General features: G+C 46.6%; 1 protein-coding gene and 1 long non-coding RNA gene across 40 annotated transcripts in view; one reads left to right on the top strand and one right to left on the bottom strand.

Annotated features, from left to right (window-relative positions):
• LRRFIP1 (LRR binding FLII interacting protein 1) overlaps positions 1–27,076 on the top strand; it is a 147,453-nt gene that overhangs the window by 33,193 nt on the left and 87,184 nt on the right. The window contains exon 1 of one of the 39 annotated variants that reach the window (XM_082395925.1): positions 18,520–18,539. The exons of the other annotated variants lie outside the window; for them this stretch is intronic. The gene's annotated coding sequence lies outside the window, so the exon portion shown is untranslated. Of the gene's footprint in view, positions 1–18,519; positions 18,540–27,076 lie in introns of those variants that run through there. 39 annotated transcript variants of the gene reach the window in all.
• LOC309630603 lies at positions 25,489–26,999 on the bottom strand. Its single transcript, XR_014245831.1, has 2 exons — positions 26,698–26,999; positions 25,489–26,413 (listed from the first exon to the last, which is right to left on the bottom strand). It is a non-coding gene; the product is annotated as an uncharacterized lncRNA (long non-coding RNA).

Below are 27,076 nucleotides of genomic sequence, written 5' to 3'. Positions count from 1 at the left end.
TAAATAAAGAAATATATGGCAAAAGGAGCATTTCAAACCATTGGGGAAAGATAGATTATTAAATAATTGCTTGGGCACAGATGGCAAATTATGTGGCATAAGATTAAGTCAGCTAATGCTTCACAACTTAAAATAAGAAAATCAAAGATTTAAATATAAAAAAATGAAACCATAAAATTACAAGAAGAAATAATGAGAGAATTTTGAAATAATATTGGAAAACCTTTCAAAGTAAGATACAAAGCATAGGAGTTACAGAAGAAAAGATGTTTACATTTGTCTTATGTAAATGTGAATGTTTACGTGTATTCATTATGGTGAAAGCCAACATTAAAAATAGGTCAAAAGAAAGTCAAACAACAGAAAAAAATATTTGCAACTTGTATCACTAAGGCTGATTTTCCTGATACAAAAAGAACTCCGAGAGGTTGTAAAGACCAACAATACAAGAGAAGAATAAGCACAAGAAATCGAGGCCACTCCCGAGAGAGAACCCCTGTCTCCATCTTTCTGGAAGTCAGACACCCAGCTCGTGTTGTGGGGTGGGACCCTTTCTGTTGCATCCCCAGCCCAGGCATGGCCCTGGCGCCCTGGTATAAAGGAGGGTTGGTCTTCAGCTGTTGGGCTGCCCTCCCCAGCCCCGTCTCTCCTTCTGGATCCTAGTTGAATCGGGGACTCGGCCGCTCACTCTTCCTTACCCCTCTGTGTTGCTCTGGGCCCCTGGTCCACCTGCAGTCCCTGCCCAGGGGACGCTGCTGTATGGGTGCCTCTGTCCTCACCCATGGTGCCGTCTTTGTCCTTACTGCTGATCCTCTCGGGCAGAAGCAGAAGAGTGATGACGATACCGATGGCCTTGTCGCCGTCAATGGGATTTTAAAATGAAGCTAAGGTCTGTGACAGAGACACACCAGTCATGGTGAGTACATCCAGCGTGCCCTGCCCAGGGACAGCTGCAGAAAGACAGATGGCAGTGTTTCTCTGTTTTCTGAGTCCACCATCTGCAGTTATATGGCCAGGTTGCCTGGCAAAGGCTCTCCCGACCCAGGTACTTGTGAGTCCCCAGAAGAGGAGTCACCAAGGTTCCTTTGGGCAAAATATAAAATCTGTCTGAAGACTGGTGTGCCCAGGGCAACATATGACAGTGTGTTTGTATTAGTGTCCTGAGGCTGCCGTAACTGCCACGAAGTGGGTGGCTTAAGACAGCGTAAATTTATTCTCTCACAGTTCTGGAGGCCAGAAGTCTGAAATCAAGGTGTCAGTAGGGTTAGTTTCTTCCAGAGGCTCTGAGGGAGTGTCTGTTCATTGCCTCTCTCCAGCTTCTGGGGGTCACCGGAACCTTGGGGTGCCTTGGCTTGTACACACATCCCTCCAACCTCTGCCTCCGTCTTCGCAGAGCTTTCTCCCTGTCTGTCTGTGTCTCTGTGTTCAGGCTTCTCTCTTCGTATAAGGACACCAGTCATCGGATGAGGGCCCATCCGCATCCAGGATGACTTCGTCTTAGCTTGATTGCATCTTAGCCCATTTCTGAATAAGGTCGCGGTCACAGGTTCTGGGTGGACGTGAATTTTTGGAGGAGAGTATGCAACCTGGGACAGTGTCCTTAAGTGTCACACGTAGGATTTTGTTCTTCGGGGTTGAAGTGTGTGGTGTGTGTCCTGTGCTCTTAAGGCCTTCAACAAGATAAGGAAAGACATTTTTTTTCAGGCCCAACTACTGAAAGTATTTTTTTCCTTTCTCTTGGGACTTGAAGATGTATAACCATAGGTCATAAACTGACCTGAAATACTTGTTCGCTCTGCAGTAAAATCCATTAATAATACCTTATAACTAGGACAGTTTTATGCCCCCTTTCTCAATCTGGCTATTTATAGTGAAACCTATTTTCTCTGAATTAAAATGCACTGGTTACCATTAACACCTGGAACTAGTTTAACGAAAATGACTAGAATTTTTGGCTTTACAACATGATTGATAAAGATTGTGGCCATTCTGTAAGACAAGGAGGGAAAGAGGCGAACAGCTTGACTTCCGGGCTTGGGGGAGGATGGCGCACTGTCATGGTACCATTCATTCAGACTGGGGAGCCAGTGGGTTGGTGGGGCAGGCTGGTGAACAGGGAAGAGTTAAAAGAGTTAAAAGAGTTTCACCTTCTGAAAGTGGTGTGTTTGAGGTAGCTGAGGGCTGCCCACATGGAAAGATCTAGCAAACGTTCAGACACATTGGCCTGCAGTTGGGAGTCATCTCATTCAGGGATGGTCGGAGCCACATGGGCCCATGAGGTCTCCTAAGGAGATCAGGAGAGTGGGGGGCTGAGTATGAAGCGCCGGGGGCCCGGGACGGACAAAGGGGAGCAGGAGTTTCACCTGGCGCGCACCAGGAGCCAGGGCCAGAGGAGAGTCATCCAGACTCGGGAGGGACACTGGCAGCGTCTCGTGCTGCAGAAAGACCCAAAGGGGCACAAGTAGAAGAAGGTCACTGGGACCTTGCGGTAGGGAGTTCCCTGGTGATCTGAGCCTGAGGGTTCAGTGAAGGACCACGGTGGACTGAACCTCAGGGGGCCAGGAGTGGAGATGGAGGGGCAGGGATCAGGGTCGGGCTCGTGGCGGGGACCCTGGATTCCTATCCTGCATGGTTCTGTCCCCGCGTGTGCCTGCCATTCGCCCGCCCAAGGCTTTGCTGATGGCTGCTCTTCAGTCCCTGACTCCACTGCTAATCCCCTGGTCCAGTTACGATGGTTCTGCCCCGAGCTCTGAAAGCATCTTGGTTTTCAGACCAGTTTGCTGCTTCAGGCAGCAGCCCCTGCATCCCCTGTTGGATACTCAGACCTACTGTCCCCACAAGGATCACTTCGCGGCAAAAGGCTGTTCTAGGAGCTGAAAATCATTTTTTTTTTTTTAATTTTTAATTATTTATTTATTTATTTTTGGCTGTGTTGGGTCTTCGTTTCTGTGCGAGGGCTTTCTCTAGTTGCGGCGAGCGGGGGCCACTCTTCATCGCGGTGCGCGGGCCTCTCACTATCATGGCCTCTCTTGTTGCGGAGCACAGGCTCCAGACGCGCAGGCTCAGTAGTTGTGGCTCACGGGCCTAGTTGCTCCGCGGCATGTGGGATCTTCCCAGACCAGGGCTCGAACCCGTGTCCCCTGCATTGGCAGGCAGATTCTCAACCACTGCGCCACCAGGGAAGCCCCTGAAAATCTTTTTTTTTTTTTTTTTAATTTATTTAATTTATTTATTTATTTTTGGCTGTGTTGGCTCTTTGTTGCTGCGCACGGGCTTTCTCTAGTAGCGGTGAGCGGGGGCTACTCTTCCTTGTGGTGTGTGGGCTTCTCATTGCGGTGACTTCTCTTGTTGCGGAGCACAGGCTCTAGGCACGTGGGCTTCAGTAGTTGTGGCTCGCGGGCTCTAGAGCGCAGGCTCAGTAGTTGTGGCGCACGGCCTTAGTTGCTCTGCGGCATGTGGGATCTTCCCGGACCAGGGCTCAAACACGTGTCCCCTACATTAGCAGGCGGATTCTTAACCACTGCGCCACCAGGGAAGCCCCCCCTGAAAATCTTGATAAAAATCATGACTGGACTTTACCGAGTGCTTGTTACAAACCAGGCCTTTTAAATCACCTTCCTGACAGTGCTGTGAATAGGTGTGTCCAGGGGAAAAGAAAACAGAGACTGACAGGTCACTGGCCAGAGGGTGGGTACCCCTCTTCCACTAACAGACAGCCCTGTAGGAGCGGACGTCCAGGGGCCAGGGGTCCGGTAATGAGACAGCATGTTCAAGGGCATCAGTGCTACCCTTGGGAGAAACAAGCTGCATTCTGTACAAGGTTCAGAAACTCCAAGGAAGCTGGGCTTCATTCTGTATAAAAAGGAACTTTCTAGCAAGTAATGCTGCTCAAAAACTGAATGGACTTCCTTGAAGGTGTGAAGGTCTGGTCTCTGGGAGTGTGTTTTGCTGCCTTCTTTGAACTTTTTTGTTTGAATTCTAGAATTTTGAGCATTTTATAGAATTTTAAAATTGATAAATTCTAGAATTTGATAAAATATCATTTTATGAAATAATCATTCTAAATGCACTTTTTCTACCCAGTGGCTTCATAGTGTTCTATCTATATTTACCACAGTTTATTTCCTTCCGCCCCTATTTCCCTCTGCTATAAATAATATGGAGACAGACATTCACATTTAATCATCTTTGCCTGCATCTCTGGTCGTGGCTGGAAGTGAAATCACTGGGTTCAAAGGATGTGAGCATTTGTGAAGAATTTTGGAGCATACTGATTTTCATGCCCCCTTGATTTAGTTTTCCATTACCTTGCAGAGTTTCATGACAGCCGAGAATTTCCATTCATAAAATTGCATGTAGGGTTTTTTCTGGAAACTAATAAACGACTTCAGGGTCATTATCAGCCCACTGCACTGCGCTGACGCTAAAAGATTTTTAAGTTTCTCACGTATCATAAAGGACACGTACAATTTTAATTATTCATGAAACATTTAAATAAGCTTCTTACTGTTAAATAATGCAGCATTTCTTATTGTGGAATAAACTATTTACTGATGCTTTTTGAAGTTAATGAAACTAAAGTCTAAGGGTTTCAAATAAACATTAAGGTAAAATACAATACTAATTTAGTTTAAAAAGAAAGAAATGCTAATTTTCCTATTTACTGGAGTGAATTGTTCTCCTGATGTTTTTATATTTTGAAATAATTTTAATTTAAGAGCCTGTGATTTTGAATAAAACATTCAAGTAAAGTAATCCGTAATCTACAAAACATAGGGATCCTGACGTTTCTCCCAGATTTCAGAGTCAGCATGGGAATCCACTCTTCTCATAAGAATGAGTTGGTTCCCAGAGATAGCTGCAACTCAAAATATCTTAATCTGATGCCTTACTGATTATCAGCACAACATTTAAAGGAGGGTTTTTATTCTGAGTAACTCATTTCCTGCCATGAAACTGCCAAAAGGTACTACAAAAACAAAGCAAACATATGCTCTTTTTTTAAAAACTTTTCTTTTATCTTGGACTATAGTTGATTTACAATGTTGTCTTAGTTGCAGGTGTACAGCAACAGATATATGCTCTTTATAAACTTTGTTAGTATTAAAACTCTGTAGAAGCGATCTTGTGTGGGGGTTGTCCGACATCCTTCAGCACAGCTGAGTTGGCTGGTGCAGCAGAGAGAAGCCCCCAGGCCTGGGTAGGTGACACCATCTCCCTGCGGCAAGGGGGGCAGGCAATCCTTACTGTCCAGAAGGGCTGGGACAGCGGTCAACTCTCGGGGCCTTGGGGCCCGTTCTTCCCCTGGGGCTTGATTTACAGGACTGCCTCTGACACACGGTTTCCATGGCAACTCCCCTGCTGCTCCCGTGGCCCCTGACCCCGTGTGCCTCTGGTTCAAAACACCCAGGCCCCGGGGCCTTCCTGGTGGAGGAGCCCCCAGGGTCCGGCCACACCACTGACCAGCCACATGACTTGGGGCAAGGTATTTCGCCTTTTTTTGCCTCCACGACCTTACTTGGAAAATGGCTGTAATTCAGGGGCTGTGGTAAAAATTAAATAAGAGAACCCAGGCACGCGACAAGCTCTGGAGTCGGAGTCCTGTGCCCCACGTCGAGCACACGGGCAGGCTGGCTGTGTAAGGACATCGCCACCGCCCGGGGAGCAGGGCGAGCAGGGCACAGCCGTCGTTACTGCTGTACAGGTACTGGGCAGTCCCTGCTGATGGGCACTTTATGCCTCCGGCCCCTCCTCTTGGGCGCTGGGAATTTTCTCTCGTCTGGAGATGGGGCGGGCGGCGGGGAGGATGGGGAGGAGGCCAGGGGGCGGGAGGCAAGCCCGGCTGCTCCGCGGAGGCCGCAGAGAGGGCGGAGAAGCTGTCTTCCTGACATCACACATGCGAGCACGATTCATTCACGCGCCCGTCACCGTCTGCTGTGTGGTACCCACGGTTTCCACCTGGGATTGACACGGACCTGAAACCACCTAACCAGCAGCCGGGGAGCCGTGTGCGTGACACCGGACTGGCCTCTCAGCCTCCCCTCCTGCCGTTTCACCCTCTGACCATGTGTTTCGCCCCCCCGCCCCGGTCCTTCTCCTCTGCCCCGTCCCAGGCTGTTCTCTGTGCCACTCCGGCCACACTCACGGCGTCTCCACGTCCCGCCCTGACCCCCCCTTTGAACTCGGCCTGACGACCCGACATCCCCGACCCCCAACACTGAAGCTCTTCATCTCCAACCAGCCGCTGCCCCTCCGGTGTCTCGCGTCCCTACCCGCTCACGGCCACCTGAGCCAGGAGCGCCCCCCCCCCCAATGTTCCTCCCACTGTGGAGTTGTGAACACAGCCTAGCTAACACCAGGGGCCTCTCAGCCTCCTCTCCCCTCCCCTCCCGCATCTCCCGTCTCTCTCCCCCAGCACCTTGCTCTGCGAACGTCCTGAGCTGCCGAACAGTGTCTCCCATCCCTTTCCATCCTTCTAGACTCAGTTCACCCTTCCTCCAGGAAACCCTCTCTGACTTCCCCAGGCTGGGGTGGGAGCATTCACGCTCACCACATATTCTCCTGATAGCATTTATCCTGAAGTTTGGTTTACAGCAGGTTTTTGGCTGAATAAATGAAGAAATTACCAACAAAGCTAATAGTTCCTGATGAAAGGAAATGTTTAATTTATTACATTAACTGTAATGCATGTTTATTATAGAAAATAATAAGGAAAATTCAGACAATCATAGAATATAAAAATTATGCCCCATACTGTGACCAAGAATAACATTTGGTTTTATTCCCCTCCGTTCTTTTATCTGTGGATGTTTTTGAACATAGTCTCAATTGTGTATTTGGAAATACTGCATTCTTTTTTGTCTTTCTTAAGGAAAGAAATTAGGGCAAACTTGGTATCGAATGCTCTGAAAAACGTTTTAATGGCCACAGAATATGGCACTGAGGATGTTCCATCATGTCTTCGTTTTCCTGTTGTTGGACTTGGAAAGGTTTTTTTTTCTCTCTCAGTTGTGAATAACATTGCAGTGAATATCTTTAAGAGTAAATAATGTTTTGTACTTCAAATGATTTCCTTAAATTAGAATATTAGAAGTGCAAATATAGATTTTAGAAGTGAAAACATGTGTGAGAACCCTGATATTTGGTTCCAAGCTGCTTTCCTGAAAGGCTGTATCAGTTTACGTTGGCATCTGTGTTGTCTGAAAGTGTCTTCCTCACCACAAGATTAAGTGCTGTGATTAGCCTTTGTAAATTTGAGAGCTCAAAGCTGGTGGCTCTTTGATTCTTCGTTTTTGGAAGTTCTTTTTCAAATTGCTGAAACATGTCTTGGAGTGTTCATATTTATTTAATTTTTTTTTTTTTTTTTTTGGTGATTTGTAGATTGCTTACTAACCCATTTCATAGCTATTGTAAATATGTTTTCTCAGTGGAGATTAGGAGTTGAACATCTTCCTCATTGCCTGAAAGAAACATGCCTACCCAGGTGCTTGATAGCCCTAAAATAGGTTCTCCGCTGGGCTTATCTTATAAGATGTTGAAGCCGTTACAGTACTTTGATCAGATGAGTGAGAGCAAGAGTTTGGACTTAAGTGGGACCAAAAAGATGATTCCGCCTCTGGTAACACAATCCCCTTAAACACCGACTGGCTGTTCCATCACACTGTTGCCTAGGAAACAGTTGCTGACGAGCAGAAGCCTACAAGTTCTCCTCAGCCTCCACCCCTGTGTGAGATGTGTCTGCTGGACACAAAGCCTCGCTCACCACTGCCTGGAGAGTGGGCTTGAGTCAGCTGCTGGCAGGAGATCATGAGAGTCTGGACAAATCTGAATGTTAGACACCGAGCCATTAACAAAAACCAGCTGGGAGGAGTACATTTCCTGTGTTCTTGGACGTTTGACAAATGGTGGTAGATGGTTGTAATTCCAAAAGGGAAAAAATAACGCATTATCTAAGGATGATTTGTCAACTGGGTTTTTTCACCGAGAGGAAAAAGTCTGAAATGTCCGCAGTAAAGCTATTTGCCGTTATAACACAACTGGCAGGGCAGAAAGCGGTATTGTTGAAACGGAGATTGCTCTGCTCTAGGTGTGGCTGCTTGGCCGTGTGACCTTGGACAGGTCACTTGTCAAGACTGGAATAGTGACATCTGCTGGGAGCAGCGACCAGGCCAGATCATGTCTGGAGGCCCCTTCCAGCTGTGATTTGAAGAAAGAGAAAAAACATTTGTCTGATGGAGGCAGGGATGGGGTAGGAAAGAGCCAGGACTATGGGGAGGGCAGCACAGCTGAGCTCCTGGTGCGGCCGTGCGGTCTTGAACCTGTGTCAGCTGGAGTCCATCACTCAACCCCCAGCCACGGTTTCCTCTCAGATGCCCGGGAATAACAATACCCACCTTTCAGGGCTGTTGAGGCTTAAATGAGATAAACCCATAAAGTGCCAACGCAGCATCTGACACAGTGTTCAGTGACCACCTGGTGAAGGTTTGGGGACCACGTTCCTGCCGGTTCTGCGTCCTGGGCTACATCTGGCTGCACTGCCCCCTGGTTACAGGACCATGACGAGCCACTCACCCCGCCTCTGCCTTGGTCCCAAATCGGAGAGTGGGATCCTTTCTCTTGATGGGGCTGTTGTGAGAAAGAGCAGAATAAAGCATGTCAGGCATTTCAGGAGCATCTGGTGCACAGTGTTAGCGCTTGTTTTCGTCATCAGCCTCATGGAGGAATGTTTCCTTTGAGAGTCCAGCGGAGGTGCTGAGCATAGCACACAGGGACCAGGGGGGTGCTTACAGCGAACCCTCCCCTTCCAAGGTTCCTGTCCACCCCCTTGTTTTATCTGAAGAGACTCACAGTATCTTCAGGTCGTATAAGGAGAACCAGTCCATTGCATCCGAAAAGGGTCCCGGGATCCTGAACTAAGCGAACCCCTTCTGGTTCGCGTGGCAGTTATTGCTGTAGCACCGGTACCCCCCTTTGCAAGTGATGAGCAGTGAACTTGTGTCGACAATTCTGTGGTGTCAGCCGAGGGCCGTGTAACAACGTGCACTGCTCACATACCCTGCAAGTGGCAGTGGGCGGTTCTAAGCTGCCATGGAGGTGCAAATCCAAGAGCCGGAGGAGACTTCTCACATCAATTCGGGCTCTGAAACACTTAGCCTCAACCTATGAAAACAAACCAGGCACCGCCCATGGTCCCACGAAAGCTATTTTTTTGTCACACGTCAGAAACCCAGGATGGCACAGAATAGATTCTCTCTCGCTATTGGACACTCAAGTCGGACACTTTCCAATCAGAGGTGAACCACTGCAATGACATTTGTGTTGAGTCTTTTGTATTCTCACGACAGCCACAGAGAAATGCAGCAGGAAGAGCTGGGGGCAGGGGAAGGAGCTGGTTCAGGGGGCCCTGCCAAGGCTCAGGGGCTGCAGTGGGCCGCCCACCAGCTCCTTGCTCCTTCTCCCCACTTCCGTGGACCCCTCGGAGAAGCTGGCCAGCTGGCCAGGGGCTAGGGCCCCTGGTCAGTACAGGCTTTACATGTGTCTGGGCATGCGTGTGCGTGTTTCCCTTGTGAAATATCTTAGACCACCTCTCTAAGTAAATTCCAGTTAAAGTGACATGAATGACCGGTCTGGCAACATTTTTCTTAAGGCTTTTTCACTGTTCACCAGGTTGAGAGTTTCTTTTCCTCATTCTAATCTCTGCAGTGGTATGAATGGTACTGTATTAGGTCCTCACAGTTTCTAGAAGTCTACAGAAGCCCACAACAAGCAACTCAGTCTCAGGACATATAGTCACTGATGGACCCTTTACAGAGGAAGGGTCAGTGCCCTCCATTTCTTGTTTTGTTAGTGACTTTTTAAATGTGGTAGACAACATAAAACTTCTTAAAATAGAAATGGAAAATGTGGTTCTTAGGCAAGAGAGTTAGACTTTTGTGTTCAATGAGAAATTTAAGATTTGAAAAATTAAAAATTGAATAGAAATCAAAGATTTAAAAATTCTTAGGTGTCCATTATGATCATATTACTTGTTCAAACTGGAAAGCAGAAAATTTTCTGCACCTGCGTAACACAGATTTTTATCTTGCCCTTAAAAAAAAATTGACCTAAATTTAAGTTCGCTTTATATTTGGTTTATTATTCTGGTTATTCTAAGAGAGTACCTACTTTATCATATATTGAAATAAGACCTTACAAATATCTTAGAATTGATGATATATATTTTAAAATATTTCCCTTAGCTTGAAACTCTAAACAAAACCTTGCAATGTGATTTACCTTGTATTTTCAAGTATTGCTATAGATAAGCCACAAAATACTGACTTTCAGTGTCTCTAGTAAATAGTTACAGTTTTTGATTTCTTCATAGAGCATGATGAAATGCTTTTACAGTCGGTGGAATTGTTCAAACTTTATAGATTAAGAGTAGACTTATCAATGCGTGTGTATTCCATCTGGGGGACAGAAGAGTGATCTTGTTTCTCTATTAAATAAAACTCTGACATAAATGAGCTTGTTACCAAAGTTCCTCAGGTGAGGGTTGGGTCCTCTTTTATTACAATTACCGTTACGTTTTTATAAATTGTCTTCATGGAAAAAAAGAAACATGGGCTCACTCTCAAAGGTTTGAAGTCAGCACCAGGAGGCAGTCTTCTGTCGCTGGTCTGCGGGATTTAAGGGCGATGGCTGAGTGGCTGGTGGCAGGACGCCAGGCCGGCATCTAGGAGGCTTGGTGATGTCTGCCAGGCCGGCATCTAGAAGGCTTGGTGATGTCTGGGAGTTTGCCCTTTGCCCGGCTCTCAGAGGGAAACCTCACAGGTCTCCCAGGAGGGCTCTCTTCCCCACCCCTCCCCGCCTGGAATCACTTCTTGTTTCCTTAGAAACACAAAGTTTTGTTTTCTGTCTGCATCTGGGGATATTTTCATGGAATGTCATGGCACTTATCATGACAATTAATTACTTATTTGGCAATTATTTAACATCAGTCTTTCCCCCGGAGGTGTGGCTGCAACTTGCTCACTGTTACATCTGTGGTCTCTGACCCGTGGCAGCCCTCACCCACGCATGATGACTGACTGAATGAGTGCATGAGAAGACTCTGCAGCAGTATGGGGGGGGTGGGCATTGGGGACAATTCTGATCATTCTGAGGAGTCACGCTGAGGCCGGGTTAAGGCAGTGGTCCTGGGGGCACATTGAAGTGACATTAGGAGAGGAAGCCGACTTGGTGATGGATGCACTACCGGCGGAGGGGGGAGAGCACCAACCTCGCAGGGGCGGGCATTTACTGATGTCAAGACCTGGCAGCACATTTAGTCCTCACAACAGCCCAGGAGGTTGTGACTGTTACTGCCTCTCCTTCACTGATGAGGGAACTGAAGCCCAGAGACATTAGAGAAAGCCTTCTTAGGGGGCACTGGCTGGTAACGCCCCCTCGGAGGAGGAAATGCAGAGGAAAGACCCTTGGAGGCGACACAAATTCCGTTTTGAATACGTCTCGAGCTTGAGGTGACTTTAGGACCTCCGGGTAGAGATGTCCACGTGGCAGATGGGCTGAAACTTGGGTAAGTCAAGAGAAAAGAAATAGAGACCTGGTGTTGGGGGACATCTGGGTCACAGTCAAAGTGGTGGGGCTGACAGGGGACCTTACAGGAAAGAGCTCTGAAGACCACCCAGGAATCCATGTCCCCCAGGAGAGCGGGTGAGGATGTAAGCACAGTTGTGTGTCTACTTTACTTTCTGTGGCATTCAGAAATAGGCATAATATGATCAATAAAATGCAAAAATTACTATTTACTATTTGCAGGATGGTTGATAATATCAGTTAGAGAGATGCACCAAGGCATGAATTTGCGGTAGTATTATTTTCCCTTTCAAAGCATAAAAAAGAAACCTGGTATCAATGATCAATCATGTGATCACGTGATCAGTCATGTGACTTTTTAAAGCCAAAATTAAGGAAGAAAAAGAACTGTATTCGACATCTTGAAACACCCAGAAGGATTCTTAACTTTGGGTCCAATCATCCTCCAAGGGTCTTTGTTTAGATTTCAAAGGATCCCTGAAATTGGATCGGAAAAAAAGAGCAGCGTTACCTCCAATTATGAATGTAGGCCCAAAACTTTGGAAGTGTGTGTGATTTCATCACCAAGGACCAACTATTTTTATGTCACTTTCCGGTGGTTGCAGACAGCTGTGGAAATGTACAAGTCTGTGTCGCTATTGTGGTGGATATGAGCTCTTGGCACTCAGTACACTAAGAATGAAGCTCGTATCTGGGCTGGTTATTAGGCTGTTGCCTCTCTGCTCCAAACCCCGCTTCTTCCCAGCCCTGTGATGCTGGGGCTGGAGCCCTGCACACCTCATCTCCCCGGGCTCTGCCCAGGCCCTAGAGGGCGACTGTGAGGCCAAGGAAGTAGACAGGACCCACTCCTCCCTGTCTGCCTCCTGTTTCTGTGATCATCACCCGAGCAACGGCCTTCACCCAGGCAGCCGCGGTCGGTTCCATTTCTAGTATTTTTCATGCTCTCAGAAACCACCGTCATGGAGCCCTGTAGGAGATTCTGGAGCACGGTGCCTTCCGAGCCTTCGGGGCACGCTAACCCAGCCCTTTGTTCCCCCCAGCCCTAGCCTTTCCACAAAGTGTTACCTCTGTGTTACCCGAGTCCCCTTTGCCTTCTCAGTCATCCAACACCTGTATTAAATTGCTCCTATTAACAGAACTGGTGTAATTTCCTTTTTTCCTGTCTGGACTGTGATTGATACGATATATCACAATTTAAAAATATATTTTGATAACATATGTCAGAATAATCACTTTCCTTTGTAACCCTATATACTTTGTTTTAAGCACTTAAAAATACCATCTGGGACTTCCCTGGTGGCTCAGTGGTTCGGAATCCGCCTGCCAATGCAGGGGATGCGGGTTTGAGCCCTGGTCCGGGAAGATCCCACAGTTGTGCCGCAGAGCAACTAAGCCCGTGCGCCACAACTACTGAGCCCGCGTGCCACAACTACTGAGCCCGCATGCCTAGAGCCCAGGCTCTGCAACAAGAGAAGCCACCGCAATGAGAAGCCTGCGCACCACAATGCAGAGTAGCCCCCACTCGCCACAACTAGAGAAAGCCTGTGCACAACAACAAAGACCCAACGCAGCCAAAAATTAATTAATTAAAAAAAATACCATTCTGAGAATGGCCACAGGCTTCACCAGCCTGCCAGGGGCATCCATGGTACAAAAATAGGAAAGTAGTGAAAGTGGTGGGCAACCTAATTAATTGCAGTTTCCTTGTAGGTTTAAAAGCCTCTAGGAACAAAAGGCATAAAGGTTTTTCTTTTCATTCTTCCTTTCTTTTCAAATAAAGTTACAGAGAAAAATGAAATTCTGTGTTATTTTCCCCCTTTAAAAGTAGTACATGCGTATCAAAATAATCATTGGAAAATAGAAGGAAACAAAAAGCATTATAACATAAAGACAACCATGGCTCTAGTTTGATTTATTTCCTTAAGGTCTTTGTTGTTGTTTATTTTTTCATAGATGTTATTGGGGTGTGTGTGTGTGTGTGTTGAGTGTGTGTGTGTGTACTGAGTGTGTGTGTGTTGAGTGTGTGTGTGTACTGAGTGTGTGTGTGTTGAGTGTGTGTGTGTGTACTGAGTGTGTGTGTGTGTTGAGTGTGTGTGTGTACTGAGTGTGTGTGTGTGTTGAGTGTGTGTGTGTGTACTGAGTGTGTGTGTTGAGTGTGTGTGTGTACTGAGTGTGTGTGTGTTGAGTGTGTGTGTGTGTACTGAGTGTGTGTGTGTGTGTGCACTCAACGTTGTCATAAGCATTTTGCATTCTATTACATACTCATCATAGACACCATTTTTATAGCCAGAAGGGATGCCATAAAGTAGATACCGCAAGGTCAATTTGGCCACTTTCTTACAGTGTAAAACTTTTAATATAAATTATTTTTTATTGTGGTAAAATACACATAACATAAAATTCACCATCTTAACTATTTTTAAGTGTACAGTTCAGTAGGATTAAGTACATTCACACTGTTGTGCAACCATCACCACTATCCATCTCCAGAGCTCTTCTCATCTTCCCAAATGGAACCGTATCCATTAAACACTAAATCTCATTCCTATGTCCCCTCCAGCCCCTGGCAACCACCTCCTACTTTCTGTATAAATTTAACAATTCTAGGTATCTCATGTGAATGAAACCATACAATATTTGTCCTTTTGCATCTGGCTTATTTCACTTTGCATAATGTTTACAAGGCTTCATCCACATTGCAGCATGTATTGGAATTTCCTTTTTTTAAGGCCCAGTAATACTCCATTGTATGGATACACCACATGTATTTATCCATTCAGTGGACACTTGGGTTGTCTGACATTTTTAAGCCAACGTGAAACCTTTAGCGCAGGCCCCTCGGGAATGCTTACCGGTGACCACCAGGAGGCAGCCACTGGAGTTTGACCCCCCCTCCCAAGTGTATCTGTTTCTCCCTGATTTCTCCCGTTCTTCACTGCCTACTCCCCTTTGCCTCCTTCCAGAGATAAAGATGCTGAAAGATAGAGATAGTTCTATTACATTTTATTTTAAATGTAGGGCAAGTATTTTAAATAACCATAGAATATTAGAACTGAAAACTTGGAATATTTTTATTCAAAACTCTTAGTTGCTTCACTGTGGAACAATTTCTTCTTTTTCAAAAATTGTACTATAAGAGAGTCTCTTTGCCCAAAAAAGAGAAGTTCTTGGGCTCCTATTGCCTAATACCATTCTTTGCAGACACAGTCAAGTCCAGCCATCCGGGGCAGAACTCTCAACTAGGAAGTGACTGGGTGCCTGAAAGACAATAACTGTCCCAAAGTTCAGGCCACTTGTTCTAGAAGAGTAATAATGGTTGCTCCTACTAGAGCCTCACGACTTAGAATTCCAGTTAGTCTTTCAGTTCCATGGGCTTAACAAGCTCATATATTTCCCCTGCACCAGGGTGTGCCCTTCAGGCTGTGGGGTCCTGGCCCGCAGAGATGCAGGCTGAGACAGAAGCCACAGTGGGGTGGGGCCGGAAGGCAAGAGGGAGGGGCCCTTGGTCTGGGACAAAAGTTAATTCCCACATCCCTTTGTAAGTGGTGACTGGTTACATTAGATTTAGGTGAAATGCGCCTTGAAGTACTTTGTAACACTGTGCATTTTGTAAACCAAGCACTATGCTCACAGCCAACGTTTTATTTATTTAAATACTGATTGTGAATAATCACTCATTTAATCCTTATAAACGGTATGAACTAGGTGCCATTGTTACTCCTATTTGACAGATGAGGAAACCGAGGCATAGAGAGAGGTTATATAACTGGCCCAAGACCAACAGCAAGTTCTAGGCAGAGGTGCGGCTTCCCGCCCACGCAGTGTTGGCCCCAGAATCTGAGTGTCATCCCTCCACAGGGCCTCTCCCTGCAGAAAACAATTGTATGGTAACACTCACAGTAATAAACTTTTCACTGACTTCAGTACTAATCTTTCTTCAAGTCGCTTTGCCTGTTTATCTTTTACTGGTCAAAATTAGATTGTGGCCTTTAGGCAAGAGTGTCTTGTTCTGAGACTTACAATTTCTTTCCTTTCAGGGGCTTTATCAAGTGACTGACAACAAATTCTCTGTTTACTTTATAGGCAACTTTAATGCTGTTTAAATGCTAATAAGGCTGGTGTCCTGTCCTGTATTATTACAGTACAAGCACAAACCCACAAAGCTGCTGAGTCCTTATTACTTCCCTAATTTCAGAGTATCCAATTTAAGAAGAGATGGCAGACCAGGGCTAGTGTAACATTATAATGATGGGAGTTCTGTTGTTCAGACAGGATAAAGAAATCGGCAGTATAACTACTGAAAAGGAATAGATACAATTTGTAACTACTTGCAGATTACGTACATAGCTAATCCATAAAAATCAGTCTAAAACTGAGAGTTCAATGAAATAATTTGTCATGATATAAACAAAAATCCATAGCAGGGGGAAGGGTGAGGGAAAGGGATAGTTAGGGAGTTTGGAATTGACATGTACACATGGCTATATTTAAAATGGATAACCCACAAGGACCTACTGTATAGCACAGGGAACTCTGCTCAATATTATGTAGCAACCTAAATGGGAAAAGAATTTGAAAAAGAATAGATACATGTATATGTTTAACTGAATCACTTTGCTGTACACCTGAAACTAACACATTGTTAATCAACTATACTCCAGTACAAAATAAAAAGGTAAAATTAATTAATTAATTAATTAAAAAATATGTTCAGGGAACAAGTTTCCCTACTTCCAAAAAAAAAAAAAATCCATAGCATTCCCATATGCCACAATAATTTTTTTTAAATAATGGCAAGAAGATAAGATCCCATTCAAAAGAGCATTTAGGAATAAAGAAATAGGTAGGACCTATATGAAAGAAAGTATAACAATATACTGAAGGACATAGATTAAAAAATGGAGAGAGAGTTACCTTGTTTCTGAATTAGAAGACTCGGTATTAAACAGATGTTAATCCATCCCAAATAATTTATAAGTATAACGTAATTCAAATAAAATCCCAGTTTAGGGGACAAGGTTGGCTTAAAGTTAAAAAGTAGACTCTGAAGCTAATCTGGAAGAATAAATAGTGAGACCAGCCAAGAAATTTTTGCAAAAGAATTAGGAGGGTGATTTTTAACTTTTTTGTAGCCTACAGGTTCTTTGTTCCAACAAAATCCTACTTCCCTGTTCAAACACTTTCAGTGGGTCCTTTACTGCCTCCTGAAGAAAGTTCAAGTTCCTTAAACTATTATATAAAAAAAGAGCATTCAAACAATATCTAAGGGTATTCTGAAAAGCAATAAAATTCCCACGAATCCATCACTTAAATAGAGCAGCTCTTTTGTTTACTGCGTTTCCTTCCAGTCTTTGTCTACATTCGTACATTTGTACAGAGTTGTATTCACAGTACACTTGTCTAAGGACCAACGATGCCAAAAGCTTGGCTCTGGGGAGAGCAATAAGCCCAAAATTCTGGGCTTGGAGGTGGGACGTTCCAGAAAAAGGGCAGAGCTCCAAGTGCTCAAAAATGCTGACACTAAAGCCTTAAACCTAATCCGAGCCAATTAAGTGACTTGGGACTCTACCTATGGCTTCTCTAAACCTGTATGTAAATTGTAATTTCAGAGTCTCTTATCTGCAGGAAAACTGATCTGTGTTCCTTAGAATAACAGGCAAAGTGTGTGGCAGGTGCCAACCTGGGGTCCCACCGTTTATCTGCCACCTCCCCGGTGGCTGCGTCTCTCCTGTGTCACATGGGAAGCTGAAGAGGTCACAGGAGTTGCCGGAAACTACGACCTAGTAAGCGACAGAGCAGGGATTCCAACCAGCTTTTCTCCCAAACCTCTGCTTTGGAGGTTTGAGGGCTTTTGTGCTGTGTTGACTGTGCCGGCTGCTGGCGGCCCCGCTCTGGCTTTGCGCTCCATCACTTGCCCCTTTTTGATTGGGCCTTCCCAAAGGGTCAGGAGGCAACACTCAGTTCTTCGACCTTCTCACTTACAACGTTCTTCCTTCCAGCCCACCTCCACCATTACACCCTTGGTCTTGGCATGACTGTACCACATCTGAAATCTCAGCCTCAAACTTCCCACCCTGTGGCTGCCACTTCCTACCTTTCAGTGTCTGGTGCTGACTTCCTTGCTCTTCCTGACTACAGCACCCAGCCCTGCTTTTAAGTTCTTACTTGAAGAAAAAGAGGGCTACAGACATTAGAGAACGTGTTGAAATATTTCTGTCTTGCTCATTATTTCTGTGCATGTTTAGCTGTGTATTTGTTGAGGTGACTTGTCTATGTAAGTTGATAAGTCAGTGTCCTTCTACGGTGTGGGTACCTTGGATGAAGGCTCAAACCCTCTAGATCAAGGGTTCTCAACAGGGTTCTCTTTCCCTCCCAGAGGACATGCGGCAACGTCTGGAGACACCTTCGGTTATCCAGGTAGGGTGCAGAGCGTTACTGGCATCTAGTGGGTAGAGGCCAGGGATGCTGCTAGTCGTCCTCTGATGCACAGGACGGCCCCCCAACAAAAAATTATTTCACCCAAAATGTCAATAGTGCCGCTATTAAGAAACCCTGCTCCATATTTATATTAGAGTTTCCGCATAAAGTCTCACCCCATATTTAATACAAATGCCTCAACAGAAGTGGGGATAAGAGGAAGGGGCTTCAGTGTAATCTCAGTAACTAAAGTCAAACCCACGGGTCAGAAGAGGCATTTGGAAAATCTACAATGGGCTAGGGAACCACGCCCTTCCATTAAGGTAGGCGGGTCGAAGCTGCCCAGTGAGGTGGCCGGTATAAAGGTGCCTTTAATTGACCTCTCGGCTGGCACGCAGAGGTGACGTGGTCAGGAGTGGCTATTTGATCTCCTGTTATTCCAGAATTTCCACTCTCATACTAAACACGTCTCTCCAGATGGCTGTTCTTCGCTCTTCCTTAAACTTCTCTTGAAGTTCATCTAAAATCTTCATTTTTCAAAGGTGAGGCTTTTATGTTCTATGTTAAGTCTGCTGGAAAGATATCTGGTTCATATGGATTGATGATAAAAAAGGTACCCATAGTCTGGTACTTTCCTGGAGGCTAACAGTTGATGACTTTTCTTTGCCCTTTGTTTCAGGGGCTAAAATGCAGATGGGAAAACCCTTATTTTAGGGTGGGGGCATGTGTTTTTAGTGCTGTGCTAAAGTGTGTTACAGTCTTTATTTTCCTTTAGGAAAATTCATTTTCTTAGAAAGATTATTTTAGGGATGCTGTTTTAGAAATTTCTGTACCTTAGGTTGGAAGGTTGCTTACTTCTGATATTTTTGTCTGTCCTGAGGTCAGGTTGTCTTCAAGTCAAGCTGTTTAGTAGGAGTGCCTGGATTTTAAACCTTTGAATTCATCCTATCTGCCCTCAAATTTCCCTATTTGCTATGGGTACTGTTTAAATTTAGATTATAAGCTCCTGTGTTCCCCGCACTTCCTTTCTGTGACTGACATTTGTCAATCACATTTGTAGCCTGATTGATTTCTGGATTTTTCAGCTAGCAGGGTAAAGATTTGTTTCATGGCTCTGATTGTTAGGCACATTCTCTCTCTCCTAGAATGTTAAACTCATAGGCAAGATTACTGAGGCCAGAGCCAAATAAATCGGTGAGCATCTAGAAGAAATTTTGCTTCTATTTTTTTAACCATCATTTTATATTCCTAAATATATTTTGAAGCATTTCATTTATTTCTTATCAGTGAGGTGTTCTGTTAGCTAGTGAATACAATTGTTGAAAGTAAAGCCTATTTTCCCTATTTTACTATCTATTCTGATCAAAAGTTTCTTAAATGGACTATTCTGAGTGCATATATAGATATTTTTTCTTTGCATTAGGGTTGACTTACAGGGACTTTTCAAAGTCTTTTCCTATATGATTGAGAAATATGTAATGGATTTGAGTTGTTTTGTTCTCAGTATTTTTAGAAAATAATTGGGTGGTATTTGCAGTGTGCTGTGTTCATGAGAAATAGAATTGGTTTTCCTCAGAGGTGCTTTATTGGAGGTGTTTGTGGCCATTTCCTTAGTCACAATATACGGGGGCGGGGGGGGGGGTTTCTGTGATCATCTGGTCTGGTCTTAAGAGTCAACAGTTCTGAGGAATGGATTGAAAAAATGGATACATCCCTTCCTCCTCCAAGATTGCTATGGACTTACTGCTGGACACTTTTGGAGATGAACTTAATTCCAGAGTAAAATAAGTTAGAAATTATTTTAAATGTGGACAGATTTTGCCCTGCGGCAGCATTATTGGGCCTTCTGGAGCCCCATGGAAGGGCTCTGGGCTCAGGCACTGAAAACAGCATCACCCTGGCTGGACCAGAGGCGGCTCTCTGGCGGGTCCTTCAATCTCTGCTACTCCCACCCTTCCTCGTCCCTCAGTTCTGTGTCCACAGTCTCTGCACCAGGACTGTGCTTCTTGTTATCTGTCCTCTCCTGGCCACTTTGGTTTTCTCATCCCCATTTAGCTCAGAATTGGGCCAAATCCTGAAAGTCCAGAAACGCCCTCACCATTGTCCCTTAGTCAACCGTCTCCCACACGCCCACCATGTTTTGGCTCAATCTCCTTTAACTCCCACTTTCCAGCCTCCAAACTGGCTCAAGTCTCTTCCATCCTTAAAAACAGATGAACACATGAACAAATCTCTCCCCACCCAAAACCTTCTTGATTCTGTCTTCCTCCGAGGCTGTAACGTGCCATTTATTTTGTGTGCATGAACCATTGAAAATGCTTAAATGTAGAATTTCAGTAAGAGGATACAATAGCCGGTGTTTTTCTAGTTGCAAATTAAAAGCTTTCTCGACCCTGTCCTCTTCACTCCATCTACCTTAACACCAGTATTCACGCCAGCCTTCTGAATAGTGGCTTCCAGAAGGGGCCTCTAACTTTCTGTTTCCCTAACTACCCGTTGTCTGTCTTGGCTTGTTCTTGACACTCTCTTATTCATTAAATGTAGGAGTCCCCAGATTCCTTCCTTCAGCCTCTTTTCTGTTATATGCATGCTACCATTTTTATCACCACCTTAAACCGGTTCATACTTCTGGTGCCAAAGTGCCTGTTGGACACCTTCCTCAAGGCTTTCTGCCCCACTTCAAGTTCAGTCCAACCAAAACTCAAGCTCATCACCTTCCTTAGAAAATCCAAAGGGATTTTCAAAATATATACTAGATGCAAAAAAAGTGTGGTGAATTGCTGCGTGCCAGGTAGTTATGCAAAAAAAAAAAAAAAAAAAAATCCAAAAGTCATGCCGTTTTAAAAAGAGAGTTTCTATTCTCAGTTGCTACCAAAAATATAAAATACTTAAGGTCAATGAGAGTTAATGATAAACTATCAAAGTCCTCCATTTTCCTGGGAGAATCATTCATCCATCCATCCATCCATCCATCTGTGAGGTGGGCACCTGCTCCCATTCTGGAAGAGCCCACTCATCGTCTCCGGGGAGAGTGAGAACTGAGTCACAGGCAGCGGTGAGTGTGAAGTATGTGGTTGTAGGACACCCAACACAGGGCGTGTGCTCAGTAAGCAGGAGCTGTTTGTATGCTAGAAACGAGCTCTCTTGCTTTCTAGCCACTCTTGCCCCCAATATTTCCGTCCGCTGGAGGCAGTCAGGACCCAGGCCCTAGTGTCAAGTTCACCGTGGGCCTGATCTGGGCCAGCTGACTGTGGGGTACAGTTTTCTCTGTGAATGGCAGGCAGGGACTGGCTCCCTCATTTGATGTTTCTACCAGTGCCCTGGGTCTTACCAGGAGAGCGAGCTACGGCCTGGACCTGGGTACATGCACTGCTTTGCCAACACCCTTGGAGCAGGAGATGGGTTTATTGGTCCAGGCTCAGCCCAGGGAGACAGCCTGTCTGGTGACTGTCTGTTCCCAGTGAGGATCCCTGGGTGGCTGGGGGGAGGGGGCACCTCTGTGTCAGGCAGTGCGCCGGATGCTAAGGGCTTGGACTTTTAGCAGGGACTTGGGTTAAAAACCTGACTTCACTCTGCCAATGTGCCTCTGTGGACAAGTTATACAACCTTTGTGGGCCTCCGTGTGTGTACACCTGCCTAGACCTCGTTTTATTGTACTTCACTTTATTGTGTTTCAAAGATACTGTGTTTTTTTACAAATAGAAGGTTTGTAGCAACCTTGTATTTAAGAAATATGTTTCATAAGGCTATGGGTGCCAATAGATAGTGATTCCTCTGATGGGTCTGGGCAAAGTCAATTAAAAGCCTTCTAAAAAGGAGTCACCATTCTACACACCATTAAGAACATTTGTGATTCACCAGAAGAGGTCAAAATATCAGCATTAACAGAAGTTGGGGAGAAGTTGATTCCAACTCTCATGGGCGACTCTGAGGGGCTCAAGACTTCAGTGGAGGAAATAACTGCAGATGTGGTGGAAACAGCAAGAGAGCTAGAATTAGAAGTGGGGCCTGAAGATGGGACTGAATTGCTGCAATCTCATGATAAAGCTAATGACTGAGGGATTGCTTCTTGTGGATTTGCTATGAAAGTGGTTTCTTGAGATGGAATCTGCTCCTGGGAAGACGCTGTGAAGATTGCTGAAATGTCCACCAAGGATTTAGAATATTTCATAAACTGAGTTGATAAAGCAGCGGCAGGGTTTGGGAGGATGGACTCCAAATTTTGAAAGAAGTGCTACTGGGGGTAAAATGTTATCAAACAGCATTGCGTGCTAGAGAGACATCGTTCGTGAAAGGAGGAGTCACTCGATGCAGCGAACTTCATTGTCTTATTTTAGGAAATCGCCGCAGCCGCCCCAGCGTTCAGCACCCATCACCCTGATCAGTCAGCAGCCACCGACGCAGAGGCAAGACCCTCCTCCAGCAAAAAGATTATGGCTTGCTGAAGGCTCAGATGATGATTAGCATTTTTTAGCAATAAAGTATTTTTAAATTAAGGTATGTACCTTGTTTTTTAGACACAATGCTCTGGCATGCTTAAAAGACTACAGGGTAGTGCAGACATAACTTTTATATGCTCTGGGATGCCATAAAACTCGTGTGACTCCCTTTTATTGTGATAGTCACTTTACTGCAGTGGTCTGGAACCGAGCCCACAATGTCTCTGAGGTGTGCCTGTGTAAAATGCTTTGTAAACTGAAAGGTGCCGTGCAAATCTCGGTAATCACTTCATGAACCAGCTTTATAATATGAAGCGGTTTTTATATTAGTCAGAAGGATCCATCTAAAGTTATAACATACATGTAAGCTCACTGTTTGTAGGAGTAATATAGAGATGTTTATTCTGCTGTAATCAGTATGGCTAGGGATTCATGTTCATGAAAAACAGCTGTTATGGCTGTGACTTGGAAAATGGCTTTGTGTGCGTTATTAACTAGGGGTGCAGCCAGGAACCACTCTGCCCTCCCCTGCCTGCCCTCTGCCTTGTGCTACATCCTGGAAGGGTTTGTCTCCGTTGCTCTAGCACTTAGCACCAACCACAGCAGGAGGCAAAGCTAGTGAACCCAGAAGCAGCCCAACACCATGAAGACCAGTAAACCAAGTTTGGGTGTGACCCCAAAGTGGTTAAATGTTGTGGCATTTGCTGGTTAGCTATGAGTCTGAGGTTCCTAGAGCAAAATTAGATCATTCTCCTTACCTTTTGTTCTCTTCTAGGGGTCCCTTAAGAAATTAAGTTCCTCCACGTAATCTTATTGCACATCAGAGAACTGCTTTTGAGATTTTGGACATTACACTTTTGTGGAGAGGGCTCAGAGCACCACATCCACAAAACCTAAGGTCCCTCTCAGGACAGAGTCCCTGGGTTTAAACAGTGACTAGGTGCTTGCAGGTCAGTGACTGCCCAAAAGCTTGGAAGGGGCTGGAAATAGAGTCCACCTGCTAGAAGTGGGATCTTGACCGAAAGAAGGGAAAACTGAACCTGTCATTGACCTCACAGCTCTTTATATAAAGACCCTGGGCCCACACTGGTGCAGTCCGGATGGATGGCCACCCGCTTCCTCACCCCTCCCCAGCCCGCATGCTGCTCAGACCATTCAAAGGTGCCCTGGGTTTCTCCGCCAACCTCTCTGAGGATGGAAACCTGGGGCTTCTTTATTTTTTAACATCTTTACTGGAGTATAATTGCTTTACAATGGTGTGTTAGTTTCTGCTTTTTAACAAAGTGAATCAGCTATACATATACATATATCCCCATATCCCCTCCCTCTTGCGTCTCCCTCCCACCCTCCCTATCCCACCCCTCTAGGTGGTTACAAAGCACCGAGCTGATCTCCCTGTGCTATGCGGCTGCTTCCCACTAGCTAGCTATTTTACATTTGGTAGTGTGTATGTGTCCATGCCACTCTCTCACTTCGTCCCAGCTCAACCTTCCCCCTCCCCATGTCCTCAAGTCCATTCTCTACATCTGCATCTTTATTCCTGTCCTGCCCCTAGGTTCTTCATAACCATTTTTTTTCTTTAGATTCCATATATATGTGTTAGCGTACAGTATTTGTTTTTCTCTTTCTGACTTACTTCACTCTGTATGACAGACTCTAGGTCCATCCACCTCACTCCAAATAACTCAATTCCGTTTCTTTTTACGGCTGAGTAATATTCCATTGTATATATGCGCCACATCTTCTTTATCCTTTCATCTGTCGATGGACACTTAAAACCTGGGGCTTCTTGTCTGATTTCTTCTCACCTGACACTCTTAGGTGGTTTTAGTTTTGTCTTCCTCAAGCTAAAGGCTTTAGATTATTCGGCCGAGTGGCCTTTAGAGGTGTGAGCACTGGGGTAAAAATATACCAGTGCCCGTCCATGGTTTCCGTTCTGCAAAATGTCACTTTCTTTGACTTCCGCATGGACTTTCCCGGCACCACGTTTGTAGGCTCCAGTCGCTCAGCAATCATCCTCCCAAGTGGCCTTGCTGAGTTTAAACAAAGGGGGTGGAGACTGCCTGGGAAGGGGCTTCCTAAGGGGCCCTTTTCACTAGAGAGCTACTTATGTCAAAATGAACAGAAGGCAACTAGACCCTCTACACTTTGTTCTGGAGCCCCCGGGTCTAAGTAACACCAAGAAGTGTGAATTCAGCACCACTTAAAATATAGACTGACATTTCCCTACAGCTGGGACGGGTCTGAGCCATCTTCACGGTACGGCTGGGCTGGAACACATGTCAGAACATAGAGGCCTCTCATCTAGAAGGAAGTTAGCAAAGCAGTTTTCTCTAATTTGCTACTGCTTAGTAGAATCAGAACTCTCTTGTGCCTTTACTGTCATTACTTTATTGTTGGTATTGTTAGTTTGTTCCTGGGAATAAAACTAGTCAACCAGTTGCTTCTTCCCCCGTGATCGTGTCCTGCAGGCAGGCCCTCTCACAGCTTTTGTGGAGGCTGCGGGTTTGTTGTCTTCTCTGGGGCTACCCACAATCTCTCCCGGTTCTCAGCCATTTAAACCTGTCGTTGCCCAGCTTCCTTCCCGCTGCGGAGAAGGGCAGGAAGGCCTGGGCGCCTGGAGGCCAGGAGGAGAGAGTGGGCTGAGGGGCAGCAGGGCGGCTCCCCTGACTGCGCTCAGTGGGGGTCCCCCCTCCGCCCTGGGCACTTTCATCATCACTGTCATGTTTCAGATGAGACTCGAGACACAGGGGCTACATGACTTAGTCATGATCCCACAGTAAGTGGCAGAGCCAAGAACTGAGCCAGATGGTTTAATTCCAGAGCCACGTAACCCCTTCCCTATGTGGTTTTCATAAATCTGATAAGTAGCCATTGGACGGCCACCTGGGAGCTGGGGAGGGTGCAGGTGTCTACAGGCATTGCCCTGTGACAGTCAGGACAAAAGAAGCCTGTTCCCTGTGCCCTGCTCAGGGAGAGGTGGTCATAAGGTTCCAGGTGGCAAGTAGCTCTAGAATTTGCTTATCTAGATCAGAATATTCAAACTGAAGACTCCCAGAAGGCGATTTTATTAACTGGCTATCATTCTCATCTGTGGAGCTCTTAACGAAAATCATCTTTGCTTTCCACCATAGATTCCCTAAGTCCCGTACTTGTTTATGTAGAACAGCTTAAAATTATTTTTGCCAACTAGTTTAACTCTATAGAATCAAGAACTGTAACGCACTGACATATTTTAAAAGTGTCATAGCAAGAAAACAAGGTATTAAAGGTTTGCATTTCAATCTCTCTGAAAATTATTCTTGCCAACCTAACGCTGCTATCCGGCAAGGCTCGGCGCTGTATTCCCGCTCATCAGAGTGGAATCCTGCTGTTTCTCCCGCAGAGGCCACTTCGGGTCTTTACTCGGCCTTGCTTTTCTGCTGTCCCTACTCTCTCCTAGGTTAGGACCTCGGTCCCTCAGAACCTTCTCTGTGCCCCACCCCCCTACGCCCCCCGACACATACACCCTTCCTTCCAGAGCCCCCTGCCCTGAAGCCAGAGCGGGAAGGCGAGTGCACACGGGCCTTGCGCTAACGTGTTACCGAGAAGGAGGCGAGTGGGGCAGAGAGTGGGGAACTGGGGGACTGTAACATTTAAATGTATATTTGCGGTCTGTCGAGGCTTTCGCTGGAGCCGCCTTTGCAGAGAATTAGGCCCAGCCGCTCTGTACTGAAGTTCTCGTTTCGGGGGCGGGGAGGTGGTCTTTCTGAGAACGGCCTCCGAAAACGTGCCCCCAGGGCATGGGCAGGAAGGGCCCGGGGCCGCCTGGACGCAGGGTAGGAGGCAGGGGGGCGCGGGAAGCTTCCAGGCGCCACAGGCAGCGGGCTGGGCCGGGGCAGGTTGGCATTCCGATGAAAATCTGCGTCGCTTCCTGCCCGTCGCTTCTGCTTCGGCCTGGCGAGGTCAGGAGACGTTTCGTTGCTTTGCATGTAGGACTTCTAAAGAACGAGCGACTCGAGTTCTGCGGCTGCAGGAAGCGCGTGCTGGGCGGCCGGGGCCCCGTCCCGCCGCTGGACGCTCCTCTCCGCGCCCTCTCCGCGCGGCGCCCGGCGGGGACCTCGGATCGGCGCCTGCCCCGCACGACCTCCCGCCGGATCCCTGGCCGGTGCAGCCCCCCGGCTCTGAGACGCCGCATCCGCGCCAAACCGCGTTCTTCGCCGCCGCGTGCGGAGGGGGAGGCGGGCGGGGCCGCAACCGGCCCTCGGATGCTTGCTCTCACCCCCGCGGGCCGCGCGGTGTGGGCGCCCTGGAAGCCGGCCCTTTCTCCGGGTGACGCGTTAGCTGGGTACCCCGACCAGCAGGTGCTGCGGGGCCAAGGCGAGGTCGTCGCGGCCGCGGAAGCTCACTTCGGCCTGAATTTGGAGAACACCTTGGGGCGGGAGCCCAGCACCGACGGCGAGGGGGCGGGGGCGGGGTCTGGCGGGGCAGTCCGCCCCGCCCCCGCGCGGGCCCCGCCCCGGGGACCCCGCCCCGCTCCGGCTCCTCCCCCAGAGGACCCCGCCCCTCGCGCAGAACCCGCCCCCGCGCAGGCTCCTCCCCAGGGCGACCCAGGCCACGCGCGGGCGCCTCCCCGCTCCCCCACGTCCTCCGAGGCCTCT

The sequence above is a fragment of the Balaenoptera borealis genome (assembly GCF_965194805.1).
Source record: "Balaenoptera borealis genome assembly, chromosome: 6".
Lineage (NCBI taxonomy): Eukaryota > Metazoa > Chordata > Mammalia > Artiodactyla > Balaenopteridae > Balaenoptera > Balaenoptera borealis.
The sequence above is the reverse complement of the archived record's forward strand: the minus strand, read 5'-3'. Positions and strand labels throughout refer to the sequence as shown.